At 43.1% G+C, this 15,635-nt stretch overlaps 1 protein-coding gene across 2 annotated transcripts in view; it reads left to right on the plus strand.

Moving 5' to 3' along the window:
• Positions 1 to 15,635, plus strand: part of MNAT1 (MNAT1 component of CDK activating kinase) — a 574,189-nt gene that overhangs the window by 351,328 nt on the left and 207,226 nt on the right. The window contains exon 7 of one of the 2 annotated variants that reach the window (XR_014968776.1): positions 732 to 921. The exons of the other annotated variant lie outside the window; for it this stretch is intronic. The gene's annotated coding sequence lies outside the window, so the exon portion shown is untranslated. The remainder of the gene's footprint in view (positions 1 to 731; positions 922 to 15,635) is intronic. 2 annotated transcript variants of the gene reach the window in all.

Consider the following 15,635-nt stretch of genomic DNA (forward strand, 5'->3'; position numbering starts at 1 on the left):
GTTGTTAAAATTGTAGTAGCTTTTACAATCAAGTGGTTTTTTTTTGGTTTTTTTTTTGCGATTTTTGCACATTTTCAACAGAATTTAAAAATATTGCTGTGGCATTTTAAGGGTAAAGCATAGGAAAATGAATTATATCTTGTTGTAAATTGCAGTAGTCTCTGTAAATGGATGCACTAGCACTTTATTCTAAATGACCATACTTGAGATGCACTAGCACTTTCCTTTATGTAATTGTTGCTTACTATTACAGATATTATACCTTTCCTTATAGTACTTTACTGCTGTTGTTTAGTATATTATGTCCCTCCTTAAACATGGATGAGATCTCTGTTTATTACTTTTAGTAACATGAAGGAAGGAACATTGATGGGAAGGCTATTCAATATTTTGTAAATGGATGCACTAGCACTTTTTTCCAAGTTACTATACTTGAGAAGCACTAGCACTTTCCCTTATGTAATTGTTACACACTATTACAGATATTATATCTTTCCCTATAGCACTTTACTGCTGTTGTTTAGTATATCATGTCCCTTCTTAAATATGGTTGAGATCTTTGATTATTACTTTTAGTAACATAAAGGAAGGAAGGAAGATGCATAGATGGGAAGGCTATTTAACAATTGTCTTTTTGTAATTGTAACACCCTGTCAATATAAATTGTATTCTGTATATGGATGCTATGTCGTTGCTCTGCACTGCTCAATAAAAATTTTTTTAAAAAAAAGCACTGGTATGACCTACACTCTTGGGCCAAGGAGAGGGTTGCAGCAGACCTGCAGGGCTCCCAGGGAACTGGATGTAGTCCATCAAATGTACACCCGCCCTCAAATGTGGAGGCTTTGGTCGAAACAACACTTGAGCCAGAGGTAGTGGCTGGTTTTGGGTCCCTCAACATGGCTGCCCCTCCACCACCAGGTAAGTGCAATACTACTATTACTATGCCAACATTCATGCCACAAACCAGATGTCTACATTCATGAAACACACCCTTACCCAGATATACCTGGATGATCCATGTAGATGATCAACATGTCACACCTGGTGCTTTATGGAAAAAGTAGTTGCGTACATGAATAGTGCTGTCACTGTCAGACATAAGCTGGATAATGTAGTACGACCAATGAGACTGGATTTTATACCTTCATTTTATTGATTTCCCCGTTTGCCACATAGATACACCTGTGGAAGTACAGGAAAGGGATGATGATGAGCGAAGTACCAGGACCAGGCCTAGATGGAGGAAGGGCAGGGTGAGATGTCTGTGAGTCTGCTGAGTACTTCTAATGGCCAGGGCAGTGCTGCATCCCTCTCCGCACAGCCAGCTGTAAGTGAGGTCCCAGAATTCCAACAGCCAGCCACTCCTCAACGCATTCCTGTCACCAGGGGCCGGCAGCTGCACACAACTCAACAGGCACATAGGCGCCAGCAGACAATGCAGACCTGTCGCTCCCAGGCAGGATCGAGCAACCAGCCGATGTATGGCGGGCTGGAGGAGGACATGCTGCAGGTTCAGCGTCTGCAGCAGAGACAGACCAGGCTGGTAAACCATTAGCAAACACAGGGATTTACCACCATAGCCCAAAAGTTGGCTGACAACCAGACCTGCCTTAATTCTAAATGTGATGCCCTTACAGAGGCAATTGGGCAACTATACACAGAGCTGGGAGAGGACAGGAGCCAACAAAAGGTGCAGGGAACATAGCCAAGGAACCAGGTTGGAGGCAATGATGAGGACAATTGGGAGGCTAGTGCAGGCAACTACGCAGCACTCCAAATGCACTGTTTCCCTGCAGGTCGAGATGGACCATTACAGTGGTGGTGTGTCACGAGGCCTGCAACAGATCACTGCAGCCGTTCAGGCAATTTAGACAGCCAGCGTAGCCAGTGGGGTTACTGGTGAGCCACTGGACAGTGAGGTGTCAAGCCTCAGTAATGTGTCAGATGCATGTGTGCTGCATAGGAGCAGCAGCTGCCAACCTGCACCTTCGCCTGGCAGCACCTCCAATGCCGTAGGTACCTCAAAGAAATGATTGCACACTGACAATGAGCCATTGTGTTGTCTCCATTATTGTTTGTTTGCGGTGGAGTAACCGCACATGTGCAATTATTTAAGTCCTGTTTTTTCTCATGGACAGGTTGTCCATCAATGTTTTTATGAACTCTGTCATTAAAGGGTTGCATATTTTGAGGAATCAAATAGTTGTTTTGTTATTTATGGAGAGTATTGTGTTAATTTAGGTATCTTACTGTGCTGAGTAATGTCTGCTTATGTGGTCCCTACGCCGCCTTCCCTCTGCTTTCCTCGATTGGATGTTGGGCAGGGGGGCCAGGTTCATCATCCTGAGTCTGAGTCTGAGCCTGAGCCAGACACCACTATGGGTAAGCCTCTTTTGCCGGCAATGTTGTGGATTATGACATAGGTTGCCACAATCTTGCACACAGTTTTAGGCACATACTGCAAGGCTCCACCACTCTCATGAAGGCACTGGAAGCGTGATTTGAAGATGCCAAATGTGTGTTCAGTCATGGACCTGGTGCTCCTATCGGCCATGTTGTAGCGTCTTTAATGTGGGTTGTTGGGAGACAAGTAGGGTGTGAGGATCCATGGCCGCAGGGCATACGCATTGTCACCTGTGAGACACATATAAGGGTGCGATAACATACAGAGAGTAATGAATGTGCTATTACATTTTACATTGGAAAATACATTCCAGTACTTAGTAAGTATCCTTCATCAAAATCCCCTCTTTCTAATCGCTGGTGTATGCCACTGTGTCTGAACATGTAGGAGTAGTGTGCACTCCCTGGATATTTGGCCACAATGTCTGTGATGGTATTGTATGCATTGCAGACAACTTGGATGTTCAGGGACTGGGTGTTCCCGCAGTGCCGGAATATGTGTCTACGCACCCGATGACCTGTGGGAATCCAGCTATCCAGTAGAATTGCATTTTCATGTTTTGCATTTCTACATCTTCCCTGGGCAGGTAGATGTGTTGGTCTATGTGGAGGAGCATGGCATCTAGGAAATTGGGAAAGAAAAGCGAAAGCACACTTTGCAATACCCCTCCGGCCACTGCTATGACATTTTGTTATCTACCGTTGGCCAATAGATGGAGGGAGCACAACACCTGGACATGGTGGGGATTGCACTCCTGCACTGCTTACTGCTTTCAAAGTGTGACTTTAAGGTAGCTATTAGCTCCATGATCACATTGCTACTCAGCCTGTATTGCTCATATATCTCTTCCTCTGTCTTCTCAAACATATCATCTCTTGTCTCTGCCTCCTCTACTGAGCATCCTCCATGCTATCATGTACAGGGCAGCCTTTGTGGAAGTCCCTGATGCATTCTGGGGCTGTAATTATAGTTTGGGATGTGCTGCCACCTGTTTTGAATTCGTGGTAGATTGCATGTGCAGACGGGCCATTTTGCGACTAATCGCAATTTGTGACTTGCTTGTACATGTTGTTTTCGACTTGCATTTAGGGATTCGCAATTTTTTGCGAGTCTCACTCTGCTTGCATCGCTATTTTCATTTTGCGATTGCTTGTCATACATTGCGTAGGGCCATTTTAGCATTTTTTTTGTTTGTTTTTAGGGTGGGGGTGGTTTATATAACGCAAACACGACCAGAAGGTATCAGAGCGCTTCACATGAGAACCAGTTGCGTTACAGATGGACACATTCGTAAAACAGATTACGACTGATTTGCGACTTGCAAAACCATTGTACTTGTGGCCCTTAGTCACTGTTTTTAGGTCTCGCCTGGCGAAAAGAGCGAATGCGCTGCTCTCGCCATGGAGAGGACCTTTTGGAATCAATTCTCCCCGTGGGCTTACGTGCACGCGTCTGCATGGACAAAGATGCCTGCTCTCGCCATCTGTCCAAAGCAGACAGCATGCGTGTGTCCGTGGGACAGTGGACAGTCAGCCGCCAACTTGTTAAACACGCCGGCTTCCTTCAACTCTGGCTCCGTCAAGAGATGTGCGCACGCATGTCGGCGTGCTTTCACTTTTTAACAGTGCACGCGCGACGGACCCAGAGTTGAAGGAAGCTGGCACGCACCTCACAGGAGCCCCAGCCCTGCCAGCCTCTCTCAAGCAGCTGCAGCCGGCCCGATGCCATGTCACACAGGAACCCCAGCCCGGCCTGCCTCCCTTGTTTCACTTCCAATCATCTCATATGTTTCCACGGAAACTCTCGGGACGGTGAAACGTGATCCCGGGGCTGCACTGGAGTTCCACTTGAGTGATTTTACATATGCGCAAGACCGTGTACCTTCGGGCTTTAGCTAGCTCGCCAAAATCCGGTGCTCTGAGTGCCTTTGTATGCGGTGCAAGCTGACGTCATGGTGTTATATTAGGGTGTTCTGCTACAGTAAGGTTTTTTTCACGATATTCTTCATTTCCGACAGGCTATCGATGTCTCTTTGCTCTGAAATCTTCTATAAGTCTGGCGCTTGGTGCTCATCACCGACCTGCTCTGAATGTCCTTAGCTGAGCAGGTCAATTTGAAACGAGTTTGAGAAAAGCGTATCTGAAAGTGACACGTTAGTGATAGATTCCTTACCTTAGAATATTCCCCAGACTGACGCCTGGGAAATATTCTAAGGTAAGGAATCTATCACTAACTAATGTCTCTTACAGATATATCGTTACACAAGTAGTAACTTGTGCTTCCATTTGGCTTGGAAACCCTACCTTTGACATGTCCCGCCAATAACTCCACACTGATGTGGCGACAGGTGATTGTGAGTGATCAACTTCTCTGCCTGCGGCCGCGGGTCCCATCCGTCACGATCGGGCCGTTATGGCCATATCAAGGCTCCCTACTATGGCTTCATTCCCACATTGTCTGACAGCCATGAATCACTCGTAAAGGGGACTGGAGCTTGCTGCTAGCAAGCTTTGTGCGGTAGCGTCGGTCTACACACATAGGAGGACTCCTAGAAACAACAGATCCAGTAAGTACCCAAAAAGGCTGAGTTTCAGTTTTAGTGCCAGATGTCACAGCTGTAAGTGTACTGGAGCTACCAGTGGCGTAGCAAAGAAAGTGCCCCCTCCCCCCACGCAATCAACTGTTTTTATGGTTTAAAAATTCGATAATTAAGATGCATGGCTCAGGGCCCGGTGCCACTGCACCTGCTGTACTATTGGTAGCTAAGCCACTGGGCCGTTCTAAGTCTAACATACTACTGTGTAAAATGATGCCTTCTAATGACGATGCCAGCATCGTCTTTCAGACAGTCTCTGCCATGTGAGATGTCACTTCAGGAGAAAAACTGAAAGACCTCCATTTTGACTTTTCTGTGCCATGACCTTTAATGATGATAATAAAGTGTTAACCATACAAGTCATGACAACTTCCTGCCCTTTCCCGTGGACTTCGAGGGGTCTGGCAAGTTACCAATGGTGTTATTTTCTCATTTGTATTCGGTGCTGGAAACATGTGTGTAGGGACAGGGAGAGGAGGGAATGGAGGAATGTATCACCCTCCCTGCACAGGCTTTACAGAGGAGGGACTCTGGGCCAATGCCCCCACCCACAGATTTTAAAATCTAGTGGAACTGAAGATTAAACAAAGCAGAACAGTCGAGTAGTAAACCCCCCACTTTATCAGCTACAGTAGGGGCTGCCACTGCGTCTGGTTGGCTGGTAAACTAGACCCCAATAAAATGTTTAACTCTCTATGGGCCTTTTCTTTTTTTTTCTCAGTTTAAAGTTTATTAAAGGAAAAATTGAAGCAAACAATGGAAGAGATAATATAAACAAGAGAAACGCAACCAATAAAATCCATTAATGTATGACTATTACTAATAATTGGGAAATGGAGTAAAGGGATAAAGGGGAAGGTGGGGGGGGGAAGATAGTATAATATTATTTGAAAACAATAAGAATAAAAGGCGATATCTAAAACCTTAATCTCAATTTATATACAAAAAATGTTAATAAGTACACTACAGTCCTAAGCTGCAGAAACACAAATAATGAAAAAAAGGAGTAATATCAACTTAATATATAGGAATTAGATAGTAAAGACAACAAGTGTTTATGGAGGCTTTCTGACTTCATATGGAGTGTTAATAATAGTAGCAGAGGAGGAAGCAATGTCGGTTAAGTAAGTGGATAAAGGGAGCCATAAAAGATCTCTTCTAATAGATAATGATATGGGAGTAACATTGCTCGTATCAAGTCTATGGTGAAAACAAACAGCATTCCACCATGCATTAAAAGTAACTTTGTTGGTTTGCTTCCAATTGGAGGTGATTAAATGGAGGGCTATTGCTAATAATAAGTCAATTAATGAGGGGCCAGAGGAGGGGAGAGACCAGGACGGTGATAGGGAGCCTAAAAAGACGTTTGAAGGAGAAAAAGGAACTTGGGTTTTAAAAATTGTATTAATTTGAGACCAAACTAGAAGCCAAAAACGGGAGAGGGAGGGGCAATCAAAAAGCATATGTTTTAAGTCTGCTGAGGTACATGTGCATGACCATCAGATTGAGGAAGAGTCAGCAGAAAAAGAGGCTAATTTCGCTGGTGTGAATAAAAGACGTTTGTAAAGAAAGTAAAGAGTCTGAGAAGTACTGGCTGCTCTTGATGTCTTATGAATTTTAACCATAATTTATCCCAAAAGGGTATAGTCCAACAATGCAAGATCCTTTTCCCAAGCCAATTCAGCCTTTCCCTTGGCTCTATCAGAAGAGAAAAATATATTTTTATATAGAGAAGAGGCAGAAGTGTTAATAGATAATAAAGGAAAAAGATTGGAGCATCTAGTGGGAATAGTGGAATTTGAGGGTAAGGATAGAAGATATTGTGAGAGAGAAGGAAGGAGTAGGTCATATTGGGATTTACAGGAAGAGGGCAAAGAGAATTTTGATTGAAGGTCGAAAAAGGATAGTGGGATATTATTAAGTACTAATTGTGAAATCCAAAGTAGGCCTTTGAGTCTCCAAGTTTTCCAGTAAAAGGTACGGCCTTTGATTCGTAATAAGTGATTATGCCAAATGGGTTGTTGGGCTAACAATGAAAAAGATGGATAAGAGGACGGAAGCAGGGGGATTAGTATTTTACGAGTGTGGGAGATAACTTGAGAACGAAAGGAGGGGACATTATTAGTAAAAGCAAGAGATTCATTCAATTGGAAAGGAGCTATAAAATGTTTTTCTATATTCAACCATAGAGGGGGATGATCACCTTGATCCAGAGAAATCCAGCGAGAGGATTGTCGCAGAGAAAAAGCAGAGTGATAGGATCTAAAATCAGGAAATTTGAGACCTCCAGAATTTTTGTCAGCTTTGAGTGCACTGAGTGCTATTCGAGGAGATTTGTTTTTCCAGAGGAATTTGTTTAATAGAGAGTCAATTTTTTTAAAGTAAAAACCTGGAATATGTACTGGAATCATAGACAAAAGGTAAAGAATTAACGGATAAAGCATCATTTTGATAGAGTCTAAGCGACCCCACCAGGAAAGGAAAAGTGGGTGCCATCGATCTATAGATTCAGATAGAGTTTTGATAATATTGTTGAAATTTACCTTCAAGGTGTCTGGGATATTAGGGGTGAAATGCAAACCCAAATACTTTATATTGGAAGTCTTCAATGAAAAACCAGTAGAGACAAAATCCTGTTTTAAACAGAAAATATTCAAGGGGAGAACTTCACATTTGTCAGAATTAAGACGATATCCGGACAAATGAGAAAAAGTGTCAACTTGGGATAAAAAGGCTAGAAGGGAAGTAGAGGGATTTGAACAGTAAAAAAGAATGTCATCAGCATAAACAGACATTTTAACCTGAGTAGTATCCAGTTTAAAACCTGTAATTTTATCATCTAGTCTAATTTTCGTTAAAAAGGGTTCCAATGCAATTATAAACAGAAGCGGGGACAGAGGGCAACCTTGACGAACTCCTCAAAAAAGAGAAAAATACTCAGAAGTTTTCCCATTAACGAGAATAAAGTAAAGCGATAAGAGAGAAGTTTTGTAGGGAGACCAATCTATTTGAGTGCTTAGAACATAAAGTCCCAACCAATTCTATCAAATGCCTTCTCAGCATCCAGCGTTATCGTGGCAATGGGATAATCAAGGGAGGGGGCCTTACTTAAGATGTTAAAAAATACTCTAGAGTTATCTGAGGACAAACGGCCTTTAACAAAACCTGACTGTTCTGGGCCAATAAGAGTAGGTAAAATGGGGTCAATACGAAGAGCAAGAATTTTAGCAAAAATCTTATAATCTAAATTAACTAGGGAGATTGGATGATAATTTTTGCAAGCTGAGGGATCTTTGTTTTCTTTAGGAATTAAACAGATCATGGCTTCCTGGAAAGTTCCTGAGGAGCAACTGTCATTAATAAAAGATTTATAAAGTAACAAGAGGTGAGGAAGTAGTAAAGACGCAAAATGGGCATAAAATTCAATAGTAAAGCCGTCAGGGCCAGGTGCTTTCCCCCTTTTCAATAACGAGACAGCATGTGTGATGTCTGACAAAGAGATGTCAGATTCTAATGAGGTAAAGTCAGTGTCCTTAGGTGAGGGAGATTTTATCGATTCAAAGAAGGAGGACAGTGCTGTTGAAGTGGTTTGCTGCTCCGGCGTATAAAGACTTTTGTAAAATGAAACAAACTCATTCAGTTACGTATAAATTCTATTTTAGTCCGCTCGCGTCAAATTTTTTAATAATTTGCAAGCAGTTTCCCCATTTTATTTTGGCCTCCATAATAACGAGCACTGCTTTTTAAAAGATAAGAAGAAGCAGCTTCAGTAGATAATTTATTAAAAGAGCATTTAGCATCTATAAGATTTTTTAACGAAGCTTCATAATTGGAATTGTAGTAACAATATTCAAGGTGTTTAATCTTTGTGAGTAACTGAGTATTTTTAGCTTCAAAGAACTTTTTTTTCTTTGATACAAAATTTATAGTAAAACCTCTGGCAGCAGCTTTAAAAGAATCCCAAATCATTACTGAAGAAGAAATTGGAGTGGAGTTAAGAGTGAAAAATTCGGCTGCAAAGGAGGTGAATTGGCTTGTAAAATTGGGATCCATTAATAACGTGTTATTAAAACGCCACCTACCAGCATGAGGAGAAAAGGGTATTAGCTCAAAATCTACAAAAACAGGAGCATGGTCTGATATCAAAATGGAACCGATCTCGGCATGGAGGACATGCTGAGACAAGGATTTGCTTAAGAAAAGATAGTCTATCCAGGATTGGGAATGATGAGAGGGAGAGTAAAAACGATATTCCCGGGTGTCTGGATTGCAAAGTCTCCAAATGTCAATTAGAGCTTTACGGTGAATGGCAGAAGTGAATTGTGAATGCATCTTAGTGTGTGTGAATTTTACAGAAGAATGCCTATCTAATATCAGGTCAGGTATTTGATTAGTCGCCTCCAAAAATAACATAATCTTCATCAAACAGGAGAAGTTTATCAGATAACTGAATCCAGAACGTATTATCTATATTAACAGGTGCATAAACATTAAAGAGAACTAAGGGTACTTGATCTGTAAGCAGTTTAACTATTACCCAGCGCCCTTCTAAATCATTTTCCTGATGAACTACTGATAACTGATATTTTTTATGACATAAAATAGAAACTCCATTCTTTTTCCCTAAGGCTGGGGAAGAAAAAACATTTCCTACCCAACATCTTTTCAATTTAGCTGCTTCTACGTCCGATAGATGAGTTTCTTGAATAAAAGCAATATCAACATTCAGTCTAGCTAAGTGGGTTAACACACGCTGTCTTTTTATGGGGTTATTAACTCCTTTAACATTCCAAGTTACAACTCTAAAAGTATCTCATTAAAATAAGGATGCACAATTATTGTAATAACTATTGTAATATTAGATTTGTTGTTCAAAAGAGAAAAAAGACTGAAAGAGAAAATGAAAAAGAGAGGTGACACAAAATACTTAATTAAGATCGAGGAATGTCCATGGATTCAACTCTGCATGAGGATAGAAATTGTTGAAGAAGTGTAGGATCCTCGTAGGTTGTTGTTTTATTATTATAAGTCACCTTGAAGAGGCATGGATGGAATAAACCATAGCGGGCATTCAGGGATCGAAGAGCAGGTCTCATCTCCAGGAACTTCCTACGACGATCTGCAGTAGTCTTGGCATAGTCCTGTGCGAAGAAGAGATTTGAACCATTCCATACGATCTTTCCTTTCTGCTTAGCCGCTTGGAGAACTTTGAGCAGATCTGTATATTCTAAAAAGTACAAAATTACCCCTCTGGGGTTTATTGAAGAGGAAGACGTGGTGGCTTGGCGGGAAATTTGACCAAGACGGTGGGCTCGCTGAATGTTCAAGGTTGGAGAAGTTGAAAGACCAAGGAGCGTGGGCAAGAAAGATCGAAAAAAGGATATAGGATTAGATCCTTCGAGGCCCTCTGCCAATCCGTAAATGCGTAGATTATTACGTCTGTTGCGATTTTCCTAATTCTCAACTTGTAATTTCAGATTCTGTATTTTCTTATGAAGGTAGGGAACTTGGTCAGTGACTACCTGAACTGAAGTGACTCTTCTTTCTAAGTCATCTACTTTTTGTTCAGTGTGAAGCCAATTATCCTCCAAGCTCTGAAGACGGGAATTTGTCTCCACCATATATGGTTTAAGAGAACGAATTTCGTCAAGCAATAGTTCCATAGAAATAGATGAAGAGGAGTTAGTGGGTGAAGGTGGGTTCGTTTTCACTCTTTTACCCGGAATTGAGGCAGGTGTGGAAGGAGTTTTGGAGTTTGCTTTATTTGAGTGCGAATTTTGAGAGGAAGGGTTTTTCAGTTTGGTAGTATCCATCGTTGCTTCTTCTCCGTTATCGTGCAAAACACTAAATGGGTTAATGTCCTCCAGCGACCCAGCATTATTGTTAGTTTGGGGAATACCCTTACGAGGATTGCAAGACGTTGCCATCTTGAGGAGAATTAAAGATGATATAAAGTATATAGAAACAAAGTTCACAGATCAAAATGGCAGTTAGGGAAAGTATTATTATTCACCTTGTCAAAATTGTATTATTGTTCGCCTCCTCAAAGTGTCCTATTTTCACCTCCTCAAAAGACGTAATTATTTATCTCCTCCAAAACATAGAGGAAGATAGTCCAACATGCAGCTGTATAGTGAGAGTGAAAAGACATTCCTTGTCTAATAAGGCATGCTGGATATGTACTAGGAGCAGCAGTCCAAACGACTGTATGATGAAGAGAGAGAAAAAAAAAAAAAAAAAAATATGCCACTGTTAAATTAGCAATATTCAACTTAAAAACTTGGTATTTTGGCAAACATACTTGTAAAACTGGAGAGTTCAGTAAGAAAAACTCTGTCAGCAGCCAGGGTTCAGTCAGCGTGAGGCACGGAGGGTGTTAGTGCTCAAAATGGCGGCCGCATTTCACTCGCGGACCGCGTTTGAAGAAAGGAGCAGAAAAAATGATGAAAATCGCTCACCCCAAGCTTTCAAAACCATGCATAGCAGGCAGCAGGCATTCCAACAAAGGAATCTGCTGCTTCGAAGTTTCTGCGGCGTGAAACGATGCCTGGAGCCTATCCGTCGCGCTACATCCCGGCAGAGCTCCCAAATACGGCGGCCATTTCCCTCGGCGCCGTAGCCACGCCCCCTCTATGGGCCTTTTCTGTCTGCATAAATAATGTGTTTTAAAATGACACTGTTTGGCAGAGTTGAGGGGCTTCTGTTGAATGCTGCCAAATGTGGAAAGTAGTGTGAAGGCGAGGGAGGAGGAAAAATAATGATAATGGGCAAAATAGAGCGAGAGATGCAAATGGAAACATCAAGTGTGAGAAGTTGGCCTGGCATATGCTGGTCACTAGTTATAGTGGCCACCTTGCACCAGTCGAATTCGACTCGTATGGTAGATAGGTTTAAGACAACCTTTTAAAGAAAGCTATCCTAGTGGTAGCTGTGGAGAGCAGCCTTCAGGCTAAGTCTCAGAGGAATGTAAAGCAGCTTGTTTTACCTTATAATCTCTTGAATTACCAAATGAAAAGACACCACACAGGTATATATATCAAATATATATGTTTTATTTCTAGACACACTCTACTAATCTCTTTATGAGATTAGAAGTCAGGAACACATTCAAATATCAACGTTTCACAATAAGTTAAGCACAAATATGGCTGGGGCCCTAGGGGCGTACCAGACCATATACTAAAAAAGAGGTTTAGGAAAGTCGACTTGCAGAATGACAAGGCCTAGGGCCTGTAGAATCGCTGGGGCTTCACTACTGCAGTGAAAGCGGGTAAGTAACAGACCCATGGGAGACGTATGCAGTGTGAGAACACAGCTGCGGGTTCCCTATTGATTACAATGGCGCAAGTCGCGGTTTGATTTTTAAAGTTTTAGGGTACTTCGAGGAAGTCTACAAGCAAACCACTTACAAGGTAAGTAATTCGAGGGCCAACACACAATAGGGCACCGGAGTGCACGAGTTACCTCACCCAGGGAAGCCGGGTGCATAAGTGTCTTTTGGTATCGGGTTGCGTCGCTGTTTTCTATGGAGACCAAAGAAGATTTGCTGCTTGCGAAGACTGAAGAAGTGTCCGGTGGAATCCAAGGCTGTATTCAAGATGTAGAAGACCTGAAAATTGAAAGGACAGTGTTCACAGTCACTTGCCAGTGACCCGGGGCCAGGAAGATGGATGCCCACGGATGTCAGGTGATTTCAGGTGATCAAGGGTGTTTTGACTCTTTGCTCACGAGGTCCAGGAGGGATCGACGATGACCAGCAGCTGGATTCGGAGTGTCCCACGACGTCTGCAGCTGACTGCGGTGTCGGCAACCGGATTGGAGCCAACAAACCTTGGCAACAGCAAGTCTCGTGCAAAGTGAATTTAGTCAATGGTGCAGACCAGCAAGGTCTGAGGGACTCACCCAGCGAGGATGAGTGAGGGCAGGCCTGGAGCAACCAGGGGAACCCTTTGAGTCGATAAGAAAGTCTTCGGGGGACCCACAAGCCAACGGGCAAGGGATCGCGAAGACGCCTCTTGAGGAAATGCTTCACAGGAGCCCACGGTCACTCTGGACGGGGTAGGCCTCTGATTTTCACTGCAAAACCTGCTGGAGGCTTGGGCCACAAATGGTCCAATGCACAAGTTCGTAGAACGTCGTGAAGGGGTTGCACTCGATAATAGTGCACGGTACCCGGGTATTGCTGTTCCTCGTCACTCGTGGGGTCCACTCGCCTCAGCTCTGCTGGGGACTCACAATGGCCGTCGAGAAGTCAGGAAATCCACTTCCGGGGCTGCAGGGACTTCGAACTCCGGCGGGAGCGGGAAAGTTTGCGACCGTTGATTATAGTTTTTGGTGCCTGCCAAGCAGGGGAGTCACTCCTTGACTCCAAGGGAGATTCTTCTGTCTTCCAAAGGTAGTGGAACGTCGAAGGGCCAGGATTCTTCTTTGTAGAGCGTCGTCCAGGGTTATCAACTTTGAAATGGCAAGATTTCCTATCTTATACTGAAGATAGCGGAGGGACTAGCTCTATGACCACTCCTCTGGGAGGGTCAGGGTAGGGGGTGGTTACACCCACTTCCCTTTGTCCAGTTTCGCGCCAGAGCAGGGGCAAGTAGCCCCTGAACCGGTTTGAGCTGGCATATGCACAGAGGAGCCTACTGCTCCCCCAGTGCAGGACTTCAAAGCACTCTAGGAGTGCACCCACCCAGCCCCAATACACTAAATCCTGTCTGGAAGGTGGTGACACCTCCCTGTGACAGGATGCCTATTGTTGGGCCTCCTCCTCTGCGAGTTTCAGTCAGCAGCAGGAGGCAGCCCAGTGTCTGTGCTGGTGGCATCCATTTTGTGATGCCAGGGCTCTTTCAGATTTCTACCGTGTTACCACAGTAGGCACATGTCGTCCCCTCTAGAAGTGTGGGATCATGCTCCCACATCATGGACTGATGTGGGGATATGATTCCAAGTTGTTTGACACCAAACATGACATGTTTTGATGCGGTCATTCAAAAGTTAGCATTTATAATGCACTTAAGAGTATATGGTTTAACCGCATCCACAAACAGCCACAGAGAATAGACTCTGAGAGCTGCAGAGGGGCCCTGCTCAGGCAGAGGCACCCCCTCACATGTAAACCAAGCACCCTGTCCTCAGGATTGATAGGGCCTGCCTTAGGGGTGACTGATAGGTTTATATGTGTGTGTATGGTGAGATATAGAAACCTATACCTCCGTGCGGAGTGCTAACACTACTCCACCCAGGCTGCAGTAGCAGGCCTGTGGTGTCAGATTGAGTCTGCTTCCCAGGGGTGGCGTAATACATGCTTCAGCCCCTGGTAGGCCTGTGAAGTGCCTATGCCCTATGTACCTAAGGTACCATATACTAGGGGCTCATAAGGTACCACAGTATCCAATCACTAGTGCATCTAATATGCACACCAAGTCGTTTAGAGAGAACAGAGACTGGGGCCCTGATTAGCAGGGACTCAGCCAGACTATAGCCAGAAACCAGTGATGCATCAGAATAAAAGTGGGGGCAACATAAGTGCAGATCCTACTCTTCTACACAAAGCAAGAGCGAGAAAGAAAGAGGAGCTAATAGAAAGGGGAAAGAAAGAAGGTGGCATGTATGAAAGTTTGAAAGGAAGGAAGAGTGAAAGAATTGTAGAATGAAAAGTGAAATTCAAGAAGCAAAGATAGAATGAAGGTTGAAAAGAAGGGTGAGCAAGCATTGGCATAGCCAGGTCTTGCCTTTGGGACCTTATAAGTGTTTAGCCATGCAACTGTTGATGTTGTTGCAGGAAGGATATTGTGCTGCATAACTAAATACTTATAAGGCCCCAAAGGTGAGACCTATTGGCTATGCCAATGCTTGTTATACAGTGCTAGCAGAGCTAGACTGAGGTTTCAGAACTTTCGCAGGGAAGGTAGCAGAAATACTGGCATGGAGATACTAAGTCTCCATATTAGAGGAAGATGTACATCTTCATTTTAAGAAGTGCTTCATAAGGGGCTAAAAACCTCTGAAGAGTCAATTGAAGGACGTTTCAGAGGGTTGAGCCTAGTTACTTAATGGGCTTTCCCCTGATTTGTTTGTAACTGGTCAGGAGCAGTGAGAGACGGTTCGAAGAGACTGACGTTAGGCATCACGTCAAGTGGTGTAAAAGCATTAGTTGGTTATGCAGTACAGATGGCATATCCTTATGAACATGGTAAAGGGTTTTTAATTCAAATTGTAAATAAGATGTTCGCTATAAGTATGTTTTTTGTGAAAGAACTCTGATATCCCTTTCCAAAGAAATGCTTATCTGTTAAGTCCTGTTCTTATTATGAAAGCATTTTACTAATCTAGTTGAATGAACCGTAACATACAGTCTCTGGTATAATGACAAACCGGTTTCTTTCAGCTGCATTGAGGCCAAAGCAGGCAATCAAAGCATGTTTAATACAATGCCTTTATTTTAGGTCTGCATTTAGTCAAGGCCTTTTAATTTTAGTAAAATTATATATAACCTTATTACTAATAGGAGTTTGAGCCAACCCTCTTCCACCATTGTTCTGTTGGAGTGTCATTCATATATTTCTTGCACTTACTACAGCACACAGTATGGTGCAGTAGATTGGTTCACTACATCCATTGGCTAACTTGACTGTG

Source organism: Triturus cristatus, chromosome 9, assembly GCF_964204655.1.
Source record: "Triturus cristatus chromosome 9, aTriCri1.1, whole genome shotgun sequence".
Classification (NCBI taxonomy): Eukaryota; Metazoa; Chordata; class Amphibia; order Caudata; family Salamandridae; genus Triturus; species Triturus cristatus.